The 18,831-nt window shown below is 35.7% G+C and overlaps 1 pseudogene; it reads left to right on the top strand.

Moving 5' to 3' along the window:
* The window catches only part of LOC144252543 (transport and Golgi organization protein 1 homolog), a 37,258-nt pseudogene extending 19,530 nt beyond the window's left edge, over nt 1-17,728 (top strand).
* Nucleotides 17,729-18,831: the final 1,103 nt, after the last annotated feature.

The raw sequence follows: 18,831 nt of genomic DNA, 5'->3' as shown, positions 1-18,831 counted from the left end.
AAATAGAAGAATCGTTTGCCTGGATACCTGTGAGGAATTTTCTAATCTCATTGAACTTTGTCTCAGCTAAAAGGAAAAAGGAAATAGAAGGATAAAGAGAAGGGAAAAACATGAAACCATTTTATATTTCTCTCTCTTGTTTCTTTCATTTCAAGAACTGCGGTACCTGTTTCTCTTTTCACTAGGTTATGTGGGATCTGGTTCCTAACTTGTTGCTCCTCAGTTTCAGCATTTGACTTTGGAACTTTAGTCCCTACCTTAGATGACTGCTTTTATGCTACTTCCCATTTTCCTCTGTTGTCATTTTGAGTAAAAGGTTAGCAAGGCTATGACATTAAAGAAATGTTCATTTATTTCTGTGTTGGAGTTTTCTGAATGCAATTTCCTATTACGAAGATCCCATGGATGATCCATGGACACATCTGAGTATCCCATCACCATTAATAACATAAGTTTGAAAGGACAAGTAATATGCTAAGTTACAAAGAAATTTAGTGATGTTTTAAAAAAAATTCTGCTTAGGTTTTATTATCAGGCAGTTTATTGCTGTCTTTTGGAAATGATTGTTTTTGTCCTTTCCAGAATATGTTAATTGTCATTTCTCTTGTTGCTTGTGCATTTTCTTCTAGCAGTCTTCCCTTTCAGATTTCTTGCTATATATTTAGTGGTTTGCAGAAATAAGATGATGTAGCCTCTTAGTTTCTAAATTCAGCCAATAGCCAAATTTAAATTGGAGTTCTAAGATGTTTTCTGGTGAGTGAAAGTGGCATATCTTAGTACAAAGATTATGCCTTTAATATTGTTTCCTCAGATTCCTTTTGAATAGTCATTGTTTCTAGACTTTATCCTGGTTATTTAGAATTGTCAAGTAAATGATTTTGAAGACACACACACACACACACACACACACACGTCTTTACTGTGAAATAAGGTACGTATCTTAGTGTTTTTATGTCAGAGGCTATTTATGAAATCTCACTACCAATTAAATTTAAAAGGCTTGTTAACTTTACTTATTTTTAATCCTATAAATTATTATCCTGAACCAGAATGTTATTAAATTCTCACTTGGTTATGATTCTGACTGTTGTTTTAGGAATGCTGTTTCTATTGAGCATATGTTTGACATCAAATTTAATCTTTTTTCTCTCTTCTAGGTAAAATATAGAGAATATCAAGGTAAATTTTTAGGTTTCTTAAACTTGTAATAACCATTTGTATTGGTGTTTGTTGTGTGTTTTATGTATGTTAGAAATAGATACAGTGACTTTTAATGTCTATTATCTTTTTTACCTCCTGAAAATTTTACTATTCCTAGGTTGCTAGCATGGATAATAGAGTAGATGATGATGGTTCCAACTCTGAGATAGGAGATAAAGAGGAGGAACAAATTGTGGATAGGGAGATGATGATAAGTTTTAATTTGGGGCAGATTAACTTTGAATATTGATGTAATGCAGATGTATTACATTTGAAGAGTATTTCTATGCTAATTATTTAATCATGCATTAAGTAATTGAGTAGATAATTTAAAGAATGGTAATGTGAATCAGTATGTTTTCATTTCTGTTTTTCTTTGCAAAGAATGAAATGATTCCATTTTCTGAAAAGAAAGTGTTTTGAGAAGGGAGGAATATCAAGCTACAACACTTTACTGTATTTCCCATCTGTGAAATAAGCTTAAATTGAAATATCATTTTGGATGGGAGGGGTACCTGTGATTGAACTCTGGGGCACTCTACTGAGCCACATCCCCAACCCCCTATATTTAGAGACCAAGTCTCACTTAGTTGCTTATTGTCTCGCTCTTGCTGAGGCTGGCTTTGAACTTGGGATCCTTCTAGCTCAGCCTCCTGAGCCACTGGGATTACAGGTGTGCACCACTGCACCCAGCAAAATATCATTGTTCTTATATTTTTCTTAAATTTTAATAATTTTTATACTCTTATTGCTAATAAGCATAGATTGCTTTTTAAAAGCATAATAGTTATGCTAAGAAGTATTTCCTCATAGTACCATATAACATGTCTTTGCTTTTAGTAGATTGAGTAATTGAATTTCATTTAGTGATTGTAATAATCTTGTGTATTTCCCCCTTTTAGTCATTGAACAGCAAGTTTCCAAAAAGATGAACAATTTCATGAAAGAAAATGAAGAACTAATGCAGAAATTGTCAAATTATGAACAGAAGGTATAATATTTTTTTTTGTTTCTTTCTCCCTTGGTTCTAGCATGAATCATTTCTACCTGTTTTAATTTTAAAATCGTATTTTAAAATTTTTGTTTCATTATTTCCTACAAATCATCCAAATTCTAAACAGTCATATGTATTAAGTACTGCTTTCTTCTGGAAAGGGTCACTTGTCTGGAAGTAACTTGTATAGTAGCACTATAATTTGTGTATCTTAATTCTGAATGCTTTATTTACATAGATGAAGGAATCAAAGAAACAGGTCCAAGAGACCATGAAAAAAAATATGATTCTTTCTGATGAAGCAACTAAATATAAGGTAAAAATCCCTTCTTTGGGGGGAATTACATTCTAAACTCAAAAGTAAATGTAATGAGTGAGTAATATTGACACCTTTTTTTCCAGGATAAAGTGAAGCTTCTTGAAAAAGATAAAGAACTTCTGGATGAGAAAGCTAAAAGTCTTCTTGTTACGTTAGCATCTGAGAGAGAACAGAATGCTAAGAATCAGGACTTGGTACGAGTTTCGCTGCTAAGTGTTACTGCAATTTGGCTTTTGAAATATTTTGTTAAATTGGTTAAGTTGAACTTAGTCCAGCTGTTAACTAAAGTAAGATTAGGAGTCAAGGAAGTCAAACCCACTTCTGCCCATTTTGTGGAACTTTTAAGTACTGATACAACAAATTATTTTTATGGGCCTAGGAAATATTTTTATTCTCAACCTTGGATAATTTTCATATTGCTTTGCTCTGCCATTGGAAACATGCAGAACAAGTAAAAAACTATTGTCCAGTTGAACAGTATTTGTTTACTTTTTACTTGAAAGAGTAATGAATTAATCAATTTTCTGTACTTAAAAAAAGTTTACTTACATACTTCATTTTCAATTTCTATAAGTTTCTGTAATTACATAAAAGTTGCAAAAGATAGTAGAGAGTGTGTTCTGAAATATCCTACCCCCAAGTAAGCTTGATCACCCAGCTGAGGTAGTATTTATCAGATTTCTCCACTGTAAAAATTCTTTCCAATCCTTGTCATGTTGTATTCTTTGGAAGTTACCATGCACAGCCCACAGTTAAAGTATGAAGAGTTACAAGCCCAGGATGCAGCTCATGGTAGAGCACTTGCCTAGCATGCATGAGGCCCAGGATTCAATCCCAGGCATTGCAAACAAAGATTGCAGAGTTATGTCCACTTCCTTAAGGAGCAAGTATCTTTATAAATTTTTTGGAATTCTTCTGTATGTGAGATTAGTCTATTCTTCCTTAAATTTTATCATTTTTTACTTCAGATAAGAAAATTTTAAAAATGATCTTGGGAAATTTTTTTCTCTATCACTAGAAAAAAAATTACTAATTTGAACTGGTTTACTTGAAACAGTAATTAATTATAGTTAATTTTCTATGCTTTAAAACATTTTATTTACTTATTGCATTATGATTTTCTATACTTTGACCTTTTTTTCTGGTTATCTCACAAACAGTAAGGTTTGTGGATGCCATGAAATATTTATGACTTCATTTTCCCTCATCTCTTTCAGTTCTTGATTTTTTGCTTAGTCCAAATCTGGATCCCCCTGCATTTACCTGAAATGTAATGGGATGGCTTGACAAAAATTTTGTTGTGTTTATCTTTTTTAGTATATATATGTGTGTACACACACACACACACACACACACACACATATATATATATATATATATATATATATATATATATATATGTATATCTATCAGTATTTCTACTGAAATCCTAATGCATATTTTGTGTTCTGTTTTCCCCTGGCAGATAATGGAAAATAAGAAATCTATAGAGAAGCTTAAAGATGTCATTTCAGTGAATAATTCTGAACTTTCAGAGGTAAAGCTGCCAACTCTTGCTATCGGATATTAATACTACATCTTAATTTGTTGCGGACCAAAAATTTGAGGTGTGCTAAAATGTGCAAAAAATGAGAACTATATGATGTCTGGTTTGGGAAAGTATAACTTTGTTTTTTCTTTGGAATTAATTCACTAACTGTAGTGTTTTGCATTAGCTTCAAATTATCCTTACTGAAACTAAGCTTCATGAAGCGAAGGTGAAGTTGGAATGCAGGAAGCTTCAGAAAGAAAATACCATGCTTAAGAAGGAGAAAGAGCAGGTAAAGAAAATTTGATGTCATACATAATGTAAACTAGAGAAGTGAATATCATTATCTTGTATCTTTCTTGGATCTGTTTCTGAGGTAAGGAATATTCATGTAGGACCTTTTCTAGATATGCAAAGTTTAAACAATGCTCCCCAAATTGAGTGCATATATATGTTCTCCATCTGTTTTGGATTTTTGGATTATTGCTTTTCTTATCAAATATCAATCAGTTATTAACTTGCATAGCCTCAAAGAAACTTTTTAAACCAGAAAATTAAGTATTTTATGATCCTGTTTTGAGTAGTTACTGATTCACCGGCCAAGGGAAGATTACATGATAAGGAATCTAAATTTAGGAGACAGTCATATGTGCCCAGCCATTCCTGCTGGAGGTAAATTATTTGAATTGACAGCAATTTTCGGGGGAATGCAATAAAACAGGGTCAACTTCCTGATAGCTCTGATGTTCTTACTGCAGCTGTGAGAGTTGGGGCCACTCTGCCCTCTTCCTTAACCAAGGTCTCAAACCCCTCGATTGACGGAGTCCACCGAGGAGTATGGCTCTCTATTTCTTTGTCTAAGTCTTGTAGTCCTAATGTGTCCAGTGCAGAAACCCCTACCTAACCCATATGAATTCATGTGTTTTGACTTTTCAGTTGCAGCAAGAAGCCAAAGACTGGAGTACATCACATGCTGAGCTCAGTGAACAAATCAAATCATTTGAGAAGTCCCAGAAAGATTTACAAGTAGCTCTTAGTTACAAAGATGATACTAATAAAGTAAGTTTATACTCCAAATACATGTTTCATCTCATGAATTCTCCTGAAATCTTCTGAATTAAAATCGAGAGTCTTCCAACCTTTTGCTTCTTTTCTAGGCTTTGACTAATTACATCACACAGTTGAATCGGTTACAATGTGAATCTGAATCTGAGGATCAAAGTACAGATGAGTCAGATGAATTAACCAATGGAGAGGTAGCAGGTGAGATCAGTCTCAGGGAAGTTGAATCCTTTTTTGCTTTCCTGTCTTTAATTAAGTATACAGATGCCACTTTTCAGCTGGCTGAATTTCTTCTTAAGCTTCAGGGTTGTAGACACATCACTGGATCTATAGATATGTCTGTTGCATTGGCAGAGGTGGGTTGCTGGGGTATAATGTACCAATAGGCATGTGAAGAACACTGACTTTTTCTATCCCATTGAAAACTAGTAAGTACACTGCAGCTACAATAGTCACATCCTATACCTCTAAGTATTGAACATTGTACAGTAAGAGAAATTTATTTCTTAACTTATGCAGATGATACTTGATTTTGATACTCATCATCTCTATGGCTCTGTGGTTTTAAGGTCCACAGTCAGTCTTAAGAGTCCGGAGGCAGTTGGAACCATAAACTAAGGCTGTGAGAACAGAGGCTAGAGACTATCAGAAAGCTAGAGAGGGAGTGTAACAGTGTTTACTGATGAGGAAAATATTTCCAAATGTTTTCTCCCAAGTTGGATATTGCTTACATAGCAAGTATTTCAAACCACACCTGGTAGTAGATTCAGGGAGAAAATGTAGGATTGAATCTTTCTAAACAAGACACTTACTTACTTGCCCAGGTGAAGATAGATCTGAGAGAGAAGAAAAGCTTTTATCTTACAAGAATAGCAGAGATAACATTTTAGTTGTGCAAACTAGAAATTTACCTTTTTTTGTTTTTAAGACAGACATAGTACTTCTATTTATTTTTATGCTGAAGATCAAACTCAGTGCCTCACACATGCTAGGTGAGCACTCTACCACTGAGCCACAACCCCAACCTGAAATTCACCTCTCTTTTTTTTAAAATCTAAGCTTGCAATTCTCTTAAAAGTCATTAGTCTAATCAGTTTAATTATTTAATTGATTTTTTTTTCTTCCGGTGTTTGAACACGATCATTCTTTAGTTTGGGGAAGTTAGGAGAATATAGAGTTAAAAGTAAGGAAAGAAAAAGCTAAAGTCTTTTGTTTTTTAGGTGATCGGAACGAGAAGATCAAAGATCAAATTAAGCAGATGATGGATGTCTCTCGGGTATAGTTCTTTGTAAGAGTCCCATAGTGCCTGTGAATTCTTCCTGTGCCTCACTTTTAAGAATACCTCTCTTTTCTGCAATTTTTAGACACAAACTACAATATCAGTAGTTGAAGAGGATCTAAAACTTTCACAACTTGAGCTAAGAGCCTCGAAGTCCACAAAATGTAATCTAGAAGGTGGGTTCTTCTTGAGAAGAAATTGCCATGTTGGAAAGACTTAAAATTTTATTGGAAAGATAAAGCTTCTTGCTTTCATGCTTCTTACTTTTCTTGGCACTACTCCCTCAAACAAGTTCTTAAGTCCTTGTACACATATAGAGATAAACTGTTTTATCCTTTACAGACCAAATAAAGAAATTAGAAAGTGACTGCAATTCACTACGGTCTTCTAAAGTTGGACTGGAAGAGGAATGCAAAACTCTTAGGCAGAAAGTGGAGATTTTAAATGAACTCTACCAGCAAAATGAGATGGCATTACAAAAGTAAGATTTTCATTGTTTGTTATTGTTATCACTGTGTGAACTAACAGATAATTTTATCTTTTCTTAAGATTATTTACAATTTCTTCTAGTTGTAATAAGTAGAGATTTGTCTTTTTTCCTTTGTGTTTTGTTTCCTATAAGTTGCATTTTTCTTTCCATCGTCAGTCTTAAGAGTCCTGAGGTAGTTGGAACCATAAACTAAGGCTGTGAGGACATCGTAATCAATTGTCAAATTCATATGAAGGCAGGAAGTGGTAAACTGGTATTAACAGTCACTTATGTGGAAATACCTCTCAAAGATCTAGACCCTTTCTATGATCCCACTACTTATTTTAATTACCTTTCATTGTGATCAGTTATGTAATTCTAATGTTTTGAACTTGTATCTCTAACTCTGGACCTTTAAAAATACTGAGTGATTTGGAATGACATGTTTTAGTAGAATAAAAACTTCAAAAAGGAATAATATTTACTTATTGATGGTACAAGTTTTGGACTTGAATATCTCAGATGTTCACACTAAAAATTGAACTGTGGCAAGGACCTTAGGAGTTATGATTACAGAAGTACTTGTTTGTAGTATATATTTATATATTAATCTTCTCAGTGTGGAGCTAGTTATTTTTTGAAAGTTCATTTGAAGTTTTTAATCCACAAAAATACTTGAATTCTCTAAAAATAGTTTGTGTGTCAGATTTTATTTATTTGCACCTGATTTTACTCTTCAGCATTTATATATATATATTCTTTTATATAATATATATATAATTAATATATAATATATATAATATATATTACTTTATATAATATATAATATATATAATATATATTACTTTATATAATATATATATTCTTTTATATAATATATTCTTATTAATTTTCTCTATAGCCGCTTGAGTGGACTTTCTAAAATATAAGTCTGTCCATGTCAATATGTGCCTGTGGTTTATGAAGAATTTGCTTTCTATTTGATGACCTGTTCTTTTTTTTCTTCCTTGTATCTTTTTTTTTTTTTAAAGAGAGAGTGAGAGAGGAGAGAGAGAGAGAGAATTTTTAATATTTATTTTTTAGTTCTCGGCGGACACAACATCTTTGTTGGTATGTGGTGCTGAGGATCGAACCCGGGCCGCACGCATGCCAGGCGAGCGCGCTACCGCTGAGCCACATCTCCAGCCCCCCTTGTATCTTTTTAATAGTTTAAATATTTTTAATTATTTTCCTCATCCCCTGTATAAGCTTGATGTAATCCTAAATTATAATGGAATTATAATTATATAATTATAATTATAATTTTATTCATCTTCTCATAATTTAAAGGCCATGGTATATATTCTGGATTTAATAACAACCTGACATAGATTAATAGGTTTATTATCTTTTTATGGGCTTTAAGTAGCTCCTGAATCAGATAACTGTTGTGGCATTGTATGTTAGTACTTCATATACTGTGAACTCCACAAGACATTCATTCAATTTATACACATATTTAAAGTTTCTGTAGTTCTGCATTCTACACTGTTGGTTTCTTATTTGAAATTATTTTCATTCTATTTGAACATTGTCCTTTAATGATAGATTTGATTAGTGTATCAAAGTAGTACAAGGATAAATAGAGAATAGTATTTTATCCACTAAATATTGCTACCTTTATAATCTGTATTAGGTTGACATGAACTTCATGATTAGAGTTAAAACCAGTTTCCATTTTTAAAGGATCTTTCTTTTGGCTACTGAATTTTGACTGTTACTTAGTTTTAGCAATTTAAAAATATCCAATTAATTACCATCTGTTTTAAATTTTTTCTTTAAGGAATCCATTATCATTGTTGTTTGGTCTTATCCCTCCCCTAGTTCCTGTAGTCATTTCTCTGTTTTTTTAACAGTTGTATTGGGAAGTGCCTAGGTGTAGTTTTCCCCACCCCACCCACTTTTCCTCTTGCAGTTATGTTGCTTGGGACCATTAAACATTTCTTGAATTTTGGAGTCTTTTTCTAAATGTTGATTTTACCTCATCCTCTCTTCTGATTATAATAATGCATATTAGAATTTGATTTCCCCTGCCTCCTACATTCTGGATTTACTTCTTCTGGATATTTTCTTCTGACCTATCTTAAAAGCGCTAGGATTTATTTTACTTCCCAAATCTGCTGCTAAAATCATTCATTGAGTTTAGGATTTTAAAAAGTTCAGGGTTTAAAATATTATTTTAGTTGTAGAGGGACATAATATTTTATTTTATTTTTATAGGATTTTTTTAAGAGAGAAAGAGAGAATTTTAATATTTATTTTTTAGTTTTTGGCGGACACAACATCTTTGTTTGTATGTGGTACTGAGGATTGAACCCGGGTCCGCACGCATGCCAGGCGAGCGCGCTACCGCTTGAGCCACATCCCCAGCCCAACACAATATTTTATGTATTTTATGTGGTGTTGAGGACTGATCCCAGTGCCCCACACATGTGGGGCACATGCTTCACCACTGAGCCACAACCCCAGTCCTATTTCAGTACTACAGCTCAAACCCAGGACATTGAGCCATGTGCTCTACTATTGAGCTACCTCCACAGACTCCTTGCTCTTTCTCATAAGGGACTAGTGTCTTACTGCTTTCCAAGCTATCTTTAATCTCATCATTCTGCCTCTGCCTCTTGAGTATCTTCTACTGTAGGTAGGTCACCACACCCAACCTTTTCTTGGTTTTATAGTTTCTAATCCTTTGACAAAATTCATAATCTTTTTTTTTCCTCTTTTGTGGTGGTGGGGTTTGAACTCAGAGCCTTGTGCATGCAAGGCAGCACTCTACCTACTAAGCTATATTCCCAGCCCTGAAATTCATAATCTTGACTTTACTTTTTTGACTGTATAAAGCACAGTGATTTTAAAACATGTGCAGATAACCCCATTAGGTGGTTTCCTTTTCTGTGGTATTTTTTCTCACAGAATTTTGTCTTATGGAGTGCCTGGTCAGTTTTGATTGGCTAACATTGTTGTGATAATTATAGATGAAATTTGAGGACTAAGATGAAGTTATCTTCTTATAGAAAAGTGTTGAGGTTACTTGAGTAAGATTGTCACTTTAAACTTAGTCAACAATTAAGATAATTCAAAAATGACTTTTGTCTTTTCAATGTTTCAGTATTATTCCTTTTGGATTTTTTGCCTGTTCATCACTTAAGTGTGCAGTATTTTCTAATCTAAACTCAAAGGCTAGGGCTTTTATTATGGGTCCCTTTATTTGTAGCCCCAAACACTTGTTTTTTCCTCTAAGCCCAAGAATTGGATGAAGGCTTAGTTCAGACTCATTATATCTTTGTGTTATCTTCAATATGTGGGTAAACCTAGGAGAAAAGTACCTTAAAGTGCCAGCCTTACTTGTAATTCTGAGATTCCTTTTTCTAATGGATCTTGGCCACATCCATATATCTCCACTGCCTTTTTAGCTTGGATCCCTTCAAACACAATTTTATATTCTTATAAAGATGTTTTGATTGTTCTTAGTGCTCCTCAGACTAACTCTTTGATAATTGGAAACAAAATTCTCTCTGTCCTTCAAGATTTAGTTTTCTCCATATTCCTTCTTAAGCCAGTGGGGAAAATTATTCCTTTAGGCATCATTTATACCTGAAACAGTGAACTCTTTTATTCTTTAGCATCTTACAAGGTAACTAGTATATTATAGCCACTCATAAAATACTTGCTGAAGAATTAAATGAGAAGCTATATAAGAATATATAATCCCCTTTTTCTATTTGGTATCAATAATCCTTTTTTTACTATAGTTCTTCTGATTTATGGAAAATTAAGTTTCAAGTTAATTATCTTTTGAATTGGAACTATGGCTAAAGAGGGTAGTACAAGGATAGCAGAAAATAGTATTTTTTAAATCATTAAATGTGTCTACCTTTGTCTCAGTAGATGAACATCTTGAATTTCATGATCAGAGTTAAAACTTGTCAGTAGATAATACTCTGATTGTGGGTCAGTTTGGCTTCTTTTTCTGGTTGACAGACATTATCAAAACTCAGATTGGTCTTTTTGCTTAATTACAATTCTTTTGAAATAGATATCTAAAGTGTTAAAAATGTTCTGTGGTTAATTGCATAGCTAAAAGACATATTCTAGAAGATTTTATGTTAGGTTGATCAGTCCTGATCTTCCAAATTGAAGTAAAGTGAGTTTTTATTATCTTACACACAGGAGACTTGCCCTTGGGGCACGTGTTGTTTTCACATTTATTTTATTTACTGGTAAGTAGAGAATTAAGAGGAGAAGTTAGAAAATGTAAGTGATTTGCCAGAGTTTGATTTACGAAATTGCAGGTTTGAATTTCTATTTTATGTGCCTAAGCATTTTATAGAATTGTGGGAAGTGATATTCACAAAGAGAAACTTTTGATTTGATAACTGGCTTTATTTTAGGAAACTAAGCCAAGAAGAATATGAGAGACTAGAAAAAGAGCAGCGGCTGTCAGCTGCAGATGAAAAGGTGGTTTCCTCTGTACAGGAAGTTAAAAATTACAAGTGAGTTCAGTTTCTAAAGGAGGGTGTCAATGTCTAATGAACTAGTGTTAGCTTTCTTTTTAATCTTTTTTTTTACATTATGTAGATAGAAGAAAATTCCATGTAAGTATAAATAACGAGAGGATATGAATAAATTCAATTCACACAGGAGAAAAAAATAAATTTCAACTTAACAAATGAAAAATGTTAACAAAAATTTACTTATACCTAATGGGCAAGACCATAGGGAACTTGGTCAATGCAAACAGTTCTGGGGGGTTTGTATGTTGTAGTAATTCTTTAAGAAATCAGTTTGCTGTGTGATTTATCAAGACCCACAAAAGTGTGGCATTTGATAGACCTTGGAAATCTTCTATGGATATAATTTGAAAAAAAGAAAAAAAGTTTTAAGGAGGAAGATATTTCTAACAGAATTACTTGAGAACACACTGATGAACAGTTAAGGAAATTGTAAGTTATCATTCAGAATCTCTAGCAATTAAATGATAAAGAAGTTATTAGTATTAGGTTCTTATTTTATCTATCTATCTATCTATTTATTTATTTATTTATTTTTGATGCTTTACTACTAAGCTACATCCTTAGACCTTTTTTTTTAACTTTGAGACACGGTCTCAGTTGCATAGGTTCCCACTTAATTGCTGAGACTGACCTCGAACTTATGATCCTCCTGCCTCAGCTTCCCAATCATTGGGATTACTGGCATGTGGCATTGCACCTTGCCTGTAGTATTAGTTTTGATCACACTGGATTCATATAACTATAGAAATGTTTTTCTTATGTATGATAAAGTCTTTAAAAGTATAGCTGATGGAATAAAGGGAAAATGGTCAGAATGTTTCAAATGTTATTCAATTGTTGTAATTCTTAGGCGGAGAATTGAAGAGATGGAAATAGAATTACAGAAAGCGGAGCGCTTATTTAAAAACCAGGTAGTAATTAATACAGTCCTGTAGTTGCAGAATTCTTTGATATCTAATACAGACAATTATAGGCTATTATAATGAGTCCCTAAAAACATATTTTTTAATATGTTGTCTTTTTCAGATTGCTATGCATGAGAAGAAAGCTCATGATAATTGGGTAAGATTTTTTCCCCCTTTTCTTTATTTTGTGCATAGCCTACCGCAACTGAATTTGAATATTTTCTCTTTAATAGCTCAAAGCTCGTTCTGCAGAAAGAGCTGTAGCTGAAGAGAAAAGGGAAGCTGCTAATTTGAGACAGAAGTATGTGATTTTGATATCTTACTATATGTTTTATAGTGTTTTAAGGTTATGCTAGATATTATCTATGAAGGAATAGATTGCAGTTTCATAATTCAGCCCATTCTTTCTCAATATTCAAGACTATTGGAAATGACCCAAAAGATGGCAGTGTGGCAAGATGAACCCGTGATTGTAAAACCTATGCCGGGAAGACCAAATTTACAAAATCCTCCTCGGAGAGGTAGGGGGCACTTTGTAAAAGGAGCTATTTTATTTCTTGGTGCAGAATGTATGTAAATTACTTTTTACTTCTGTGTGTAATGGTTATGAAATAATCTGAATGATTTGCTAAAGCGGGAGGTGAGGCTTGGTGTCAGCGAGAAGGCTGCCTTAAAGTAGTAACATGGCATTGTTGTCTTTCGGTCCACTGAGCCATAATGGCTCTTTTGGTCCATCCCCCGTGAGTGGTGGAGAATGTTCCCCTCCACTGACAGCAGAGCCAGCTGAGAGACCTCCTTCTGCTACTCTTAATCAAAAAGCTATGCCTAGAAACGGATTTGGTGAGCATTCACATGTTGCTTTATAGTAAACTACTTCAAGGTTTTGGGTTTTTTTTTCCCTTTTGAATATTCTAATGAAAACATAGAATTTGGGCCTGTACAATATATAGAAGATAATTTCTTACTTTATCTTAGTGAATGTTTTCTGTAAAATCTGTTCTAGAATAGAAAACATTTTTTTTTTTCCTGGAGGTGCCTGTATTGTTTTTTTCTTTTAAATTTTACACTGTGAAGTGTAAACCTTTATCTTTAAATTAAATCTCTATGGTGTTCCTTTCCCAAATATTATAAAAGTAGCCTTAAACTTTATGTAGCATACATATTTCCAACATGAAATACTGAGTCTTATTTCCAATTCTAAATAGGACTGTAGTCTTGGTAAGATTGGAAGTCAGGTTATACAGACTAAAGAAAAGCCAGCCTACACATACTTCAAGTCTATAGCTTAAAGTTTAGGACCAGTACTTATTAATCTGCTGTTCTATCAACCCAAGGCAGTTCTTTATTTTACTTAAGTCTCTTCATAAATTGTGATTTACATATTGGGCAACCCATTTTTTAAAAAAAATATTTTTAATTGTAGATGGACATGATATCTTTATTTATTTTTTAAATGTGTGCTGAGAATCAAACCCAGTGCCTCACACATGCTAGGCAAACACTCTACAACTGAGCTATGACCCCAACCCCTGGGAAACCCATTTTTCATGTTGCTTTCTAGTTATTGTTGAATCCTGACCTGACCTGTCCACCAGTGATTTATTTCTTCTGAAAAATACATACAAGGGCTCTGGTATTTCTTTCCCAAGGGTCAATGGATGGACCTTTACCTCGTACTGGTCTTCTGAGGCATCTGGGAAACCCGTTGCCTCTGGTAAAGGGACCAAGTAACTTCAAAGAATCTGTAATTGTGGATGGATGATTTTTATTCTTTTCATGTTAGAATTAAGTCTGAATCCATTCTTTGATCTCTAACAGACCCAGGATGTGGTCCAGCTCACATGAACAGCAGCTCCAGAAGTTCTTCTCCAGCTAAGGTGACGAATGAGGGCGAGGTAAGTTCTGTAGTTACTGTGAATCATGTGGTCATGCAGGAACATGTAGCTTTCCTACAGTACTTGCTCTTTGCTTTATCCTTCTTTGTGTTCTATTTGTACTATCCCATTTGTTTCTTAAAAAGCAAACTGTTCCCCAAGAACCTGAGACCCCCTCAGTCTCCACAATTACTTCTTTGACTGAGCATCCAGTTGGAGTAAGTACTTAGAGGTTGAGAACTGAATTGGGTTTTATTCTGTGCATTTCTGGGAAGGATATTCAGAGCATGACACTGATCTTGTTTGCTTTAAACTGCATGCAATATTGAGCTTACTTTTCTCCTTAACTTGGGAATGTTGCTTAAGTGTGTACAACTATAATGAACTATAGAATGTGAAAAGTTATCACTCTAACTTTATATGGTGTTTTGTGTTGAATGTTCAACACAAAACACCATATAAAGTAAAAGTAAAGGCAAAGTAAATTCATTATAAATTATATAATTCATCATTTTTATTTTTGTTTGGAAGAATGTTATTTAAGAATTCCTTCATTTGTGCAAACCCTATTTTGAGTGATTTGAATTAGATTGGTATCAGATTTTCTGAAAGTGAAATACTGTTTCAGTGAAACAATGATCATCTGAAATGACCTCTTGAGCCAGTCCCAAGAAATGGTCTCATTTGTTCACATAAGTGTATTCTCTTGTAACTGTGTTGCTATTATATCCGGTAGGTCTTCTGCAGCTCTATAATAAAATAAATTTTTAATTGTTTAGTTTCAAACCCACTACTCATAGGAAATGATAAATCAATATCTCAAATGGTGTACAGTAAATGAATGTAAATATTAAAGCTTTGTCTTCCTAATTTGTGTATATAGCACTGTGATGGAAAATACTTCTCAAGTTCCAGTGTATATATATTCCAGGAATATACATCTCTAGAGAAATCTAAGGGCACCTTAGATAAGACCCCAAATCCCTTTGTAGTAGAAGATTTAAAAGAGAGAAAAGACCCATTGTTAGAGAGGAGTAGAGGTGGGAAAAGCATGGCTTGGAGGCAAACCTGGGATTGAGTTCCTTTAATATGCAGTGTGGCCTTCAACAAATTATGATATTCCATTTGCTTTTGTTCCCTCTTATTTAAAATAAGACAGTCTACTTAAAGATCTCAGAGGTTGAATAATATATGAAAGACTTACTGAAGATACTCTGAATAGTAGCTATTATTACATGGGTAGAGAATGGATTTTTCATTTTATTCTGTTCATTCTTAATATGGAAGTAATGAGCTATTGTGATGAAAGGGAAGTGATGGGGAGGGGGGGGACTCCCTTTGAAATAGATTGTAGTGAATACAGCATGACATACTGGTCAGAAATCACCTCTGTTAATAACCTCTGCCAGTCCTCTTGCCTTTCCCTTTCCTGTGCAGATATAATCAGTAACAAACTGCTCCCTCTTGTGGCATCCTTCCAACTTCTGTAAGCTGTCGGTGGGAATACACAGGAGGGGTGGGTAGTTTTGTTGCACTGATGGTGTTCTCTGGACAGGTGCCTGTTTTGGGTTTTAGCTTTTATCGGTGTTGGTACTTTGTCTTAATACATAGGAATTTTAAAACTTTTAACTGCTTTCAAATCTTAAATTGCAGGTTCATATGGCTATGAAAGGGCCCCCTCCTTTCTCAGGGGTACCCTTCATGGGACCCCCGATGGGACGGCCTCCACCACCTCCCATTCGGTATGGACCACCACTTCAGCTCGGTGGGCCTTTTGGGCCTCGGCCAATTCCTCCACCATTTGGTATGATGATCTGAACAGTAGTGATTGACTTATAAATCACATTCATCTTTCATTTCTATTGCTTGCTAAAACAGTTGGTTGCTATCTCAGGTCTTTACAATGAAAGGATAAAGCTGAGTACATTTTAACTTTTCCTCCAGTTTTCTGGAACATATGGGACACTACATAATCTTATACTGAGATAGGCAATAGCTATCTCTCATAGACAAGGATAAGGGGCTATATACAGAAAAGCCAGAAATATTACTTCTGCAGATGTTTGTTGAAACTCTGTTGATATGCACTGCAATAGATGGAAAGGTGGATGAGACACATGCCATAACTTAAAATTTTGTCACAGATATGAAAATCCTATAACATAAAGTTTGTAATCGCCCATAATGGAAGCATAAGCAGTAGGTTATAGAATATAGAAAAGTCAAACCCTCCTTATCTTGAGAAAAGTCAGAGGGAAGTGTTAAAGAGGAGGATTTAACAGTGACCTAATAAATATTGCTGATTTAATTAGGTGGCTGTGGAAGGCCTTTTCCAGGAGGGCATGCACCTTGATTCTGATGGCATGTGTAAAGTCCATGCTGAAATACTTCATGAATTTTTAATGGATACAGTAATAAATAGTGGAATTTCCTTTTATCAAAATTTCTTTGATGTAGTAAAGTTCTTATTTCATAATCTATCATCTTGTCATGGTAATATAGTACTTCCAAATATAAATGGAGCTCTTGTGAGATAGAAATAATTCTGCAATTATATAGTAGGGAAAGAAAAAAGACAAGCCTGGAGCTAGGTAGAGCCATGTTTAAATCCTTAATATGTTGCTTCATGGCTGGTTGGTCAAAGGCTATAACTAAACTTGTTCCATCTCAGTTTGCCTCATCTGGCAAGTCAGGATGTTCACCAGACTTCCTTTTTATTTTCCAGGTCCTGGTATGCGTCCACCAATAGGCTTCAGAGAATATGCACCATGTGTTCCACCTGGAAAATGGGATTTGCCTTTTGACCCTCGTGATTTTTTTCCAGGACCCGCACCAGCACCATTTAGACCTTTAGGCTCATTTGGCCCAAGAGAGTACTTCATTCCTGGTGCCCCATTACCACTTCCAACTCATGGTCCCCAAGACTATGGGCCACCACCTGCTGCAAAAGACTTAATGCCTTCAGGCTTTAAAGATGAACCTCCATATACACCTAATTCTCAGATTAGTGAGGGCTGTTCACAGGCCTTAAAACAGGGCCCATAAAGTTAACCTCTGACACTTAGTCAGAAAATGGACTATAAACTATTCATCAAGTTAAAGGATTATTGGCTTCAAAATATAAAAGTTTATTTTAAATGGTTTATGTTTTTAGAATGAAGCTGCCTTGGTGCAGTATACATTTTGAGCCAAAATATTTTCCCCCTAAATATCCCCCACTTAAGCTAGAGTATCCTTCCAATTTTAAAATGTGCAATAAGGAATACCTTTGTTTTAGTTAATGTAGCATATACAATTGCTAAATGATTTAGAATGTCATAATTATGGACATTTCCTGTGGAAATGCTTTAAGAACATGTATTTCCATTATCCTATTTTTAGTGTATTCCAGTTGATAACAGTGAAATGGTGTTTTATAAGCTTGATTTTTTTCTCTTTCAATATCTGGTCGCAGAGACTGTTACGCTAAAAATGTTTACTCAAAGATCATAAACTTCATTTTCCTTCTTGCTGAAGTTCTTTGTTGTAATAGTTCATAAAAAATGTTTATTAATATTTCCCAAGTGTCTGTTGATTCATTGGGTCGTCATGAGACTTTGTGCCATTGGGGAAGCATGTCAACTCACTCTCAGAATCCACCCCTAGGCCTCAGAAGCAGCAGGGTCAGGCCTGCTTGGGGTTCTCCACTCAGCCCAGCTTTCCAAGACCCCTGTGTCCCTGCCTGCTGGAGCTTGGGGACCAGCGGCTAGGGCCTGTGGGCTGCCCACTGCTGCCCTGCAGCTTGGGAAGTGGTAGCACGCCTCTGCTCTCCTGCTGCCTCCTGCCACAGTCTAGAGAGCTCTCTGAGCCATCCTTACACCTGGGAGCCACTGCCCATCTTGGGGGGAGACTGACCCCATGCAAGATGTAAATAGCAACATTCTCAAATACCTGGGGAGGGCCGAGGGGCCTGGCGGGAGGGGCTGCAGGGTAAGGCCAGGAAGGGACACTGCTGTGAGGCGGGTGCAGGGAAGGGAGAGAGGAGGGAGGGTGCTGGGGGACTGGGTAGGGCAGAACTGGTAGGGCCAACACCTGGAGGGCCAGAGCCTGTGTCCCCACTCCCAGCTGAGGGGCAGAGGGTGCTGGGCTTGGGGCGAGGAGGGACCACCACGAACCCAGCTTAGGTGTATTCTGAGGGCGAGGTCGGCACAGAAGCTGCCTGACACAGCCAATGCCCGGGGAATTGGGGGAGGTGAAGACAGGCGCTGACTTCTCTCCCAATCACCAGGCCTGATGGGAGCAAGGCTGCCTTTTGCTGGGTGAGTACTGAGGGGGACCCTGCCTGGGGCTGGGGGCTTCCTGGGATCCTCTGGCCCTCTGTGGAGCCAACTCCCAAGTTCAATGCCTGCCTGCCCAGATGGGTGTTTTTGAGGGGACAAAGATGGCTTAACTAAAGGTCTGGAGACAATGGATGTCCCATGAGATCCACTCTGAAGTGCAAGATTCAGCTGGCTCCAGTGGACTCCTGCTGTTGACCTGCACCCCTGGGAGCAGTCTACCAGCTGCCTACAGTGGTGCCTCTGGGGACAGGTTGCCCGTTCTGGCAGGGACCTCCCACCAGGGAACATGAGAGCCTGTGGTGCCCTGGCTTCCCCCTGTCCCCAGGAGC

Source organism: Urocitellus parryii, unplaced genomic scaffold, assembly GCF_045843805.1.
Source record: "Urocitellus parryii isolate mUroPar1 unplaced genomic scaffold, mUroPar1.hap1 Scaffold_45, whole genome shotgun sequence".
Classification (NCBI taxonomy): domain Eukaryota; kingdom Metazoa; phylum Chordata; class Mammalia; order Rodentia; family Sciuridae; genus Urocitellus; species Urocitellus parryii.
The sequence above is the reverse complement of the archived record's forward strand: the minus strand, read 5'-3'. Positions and strand labels throughout refer to the sequence as shown.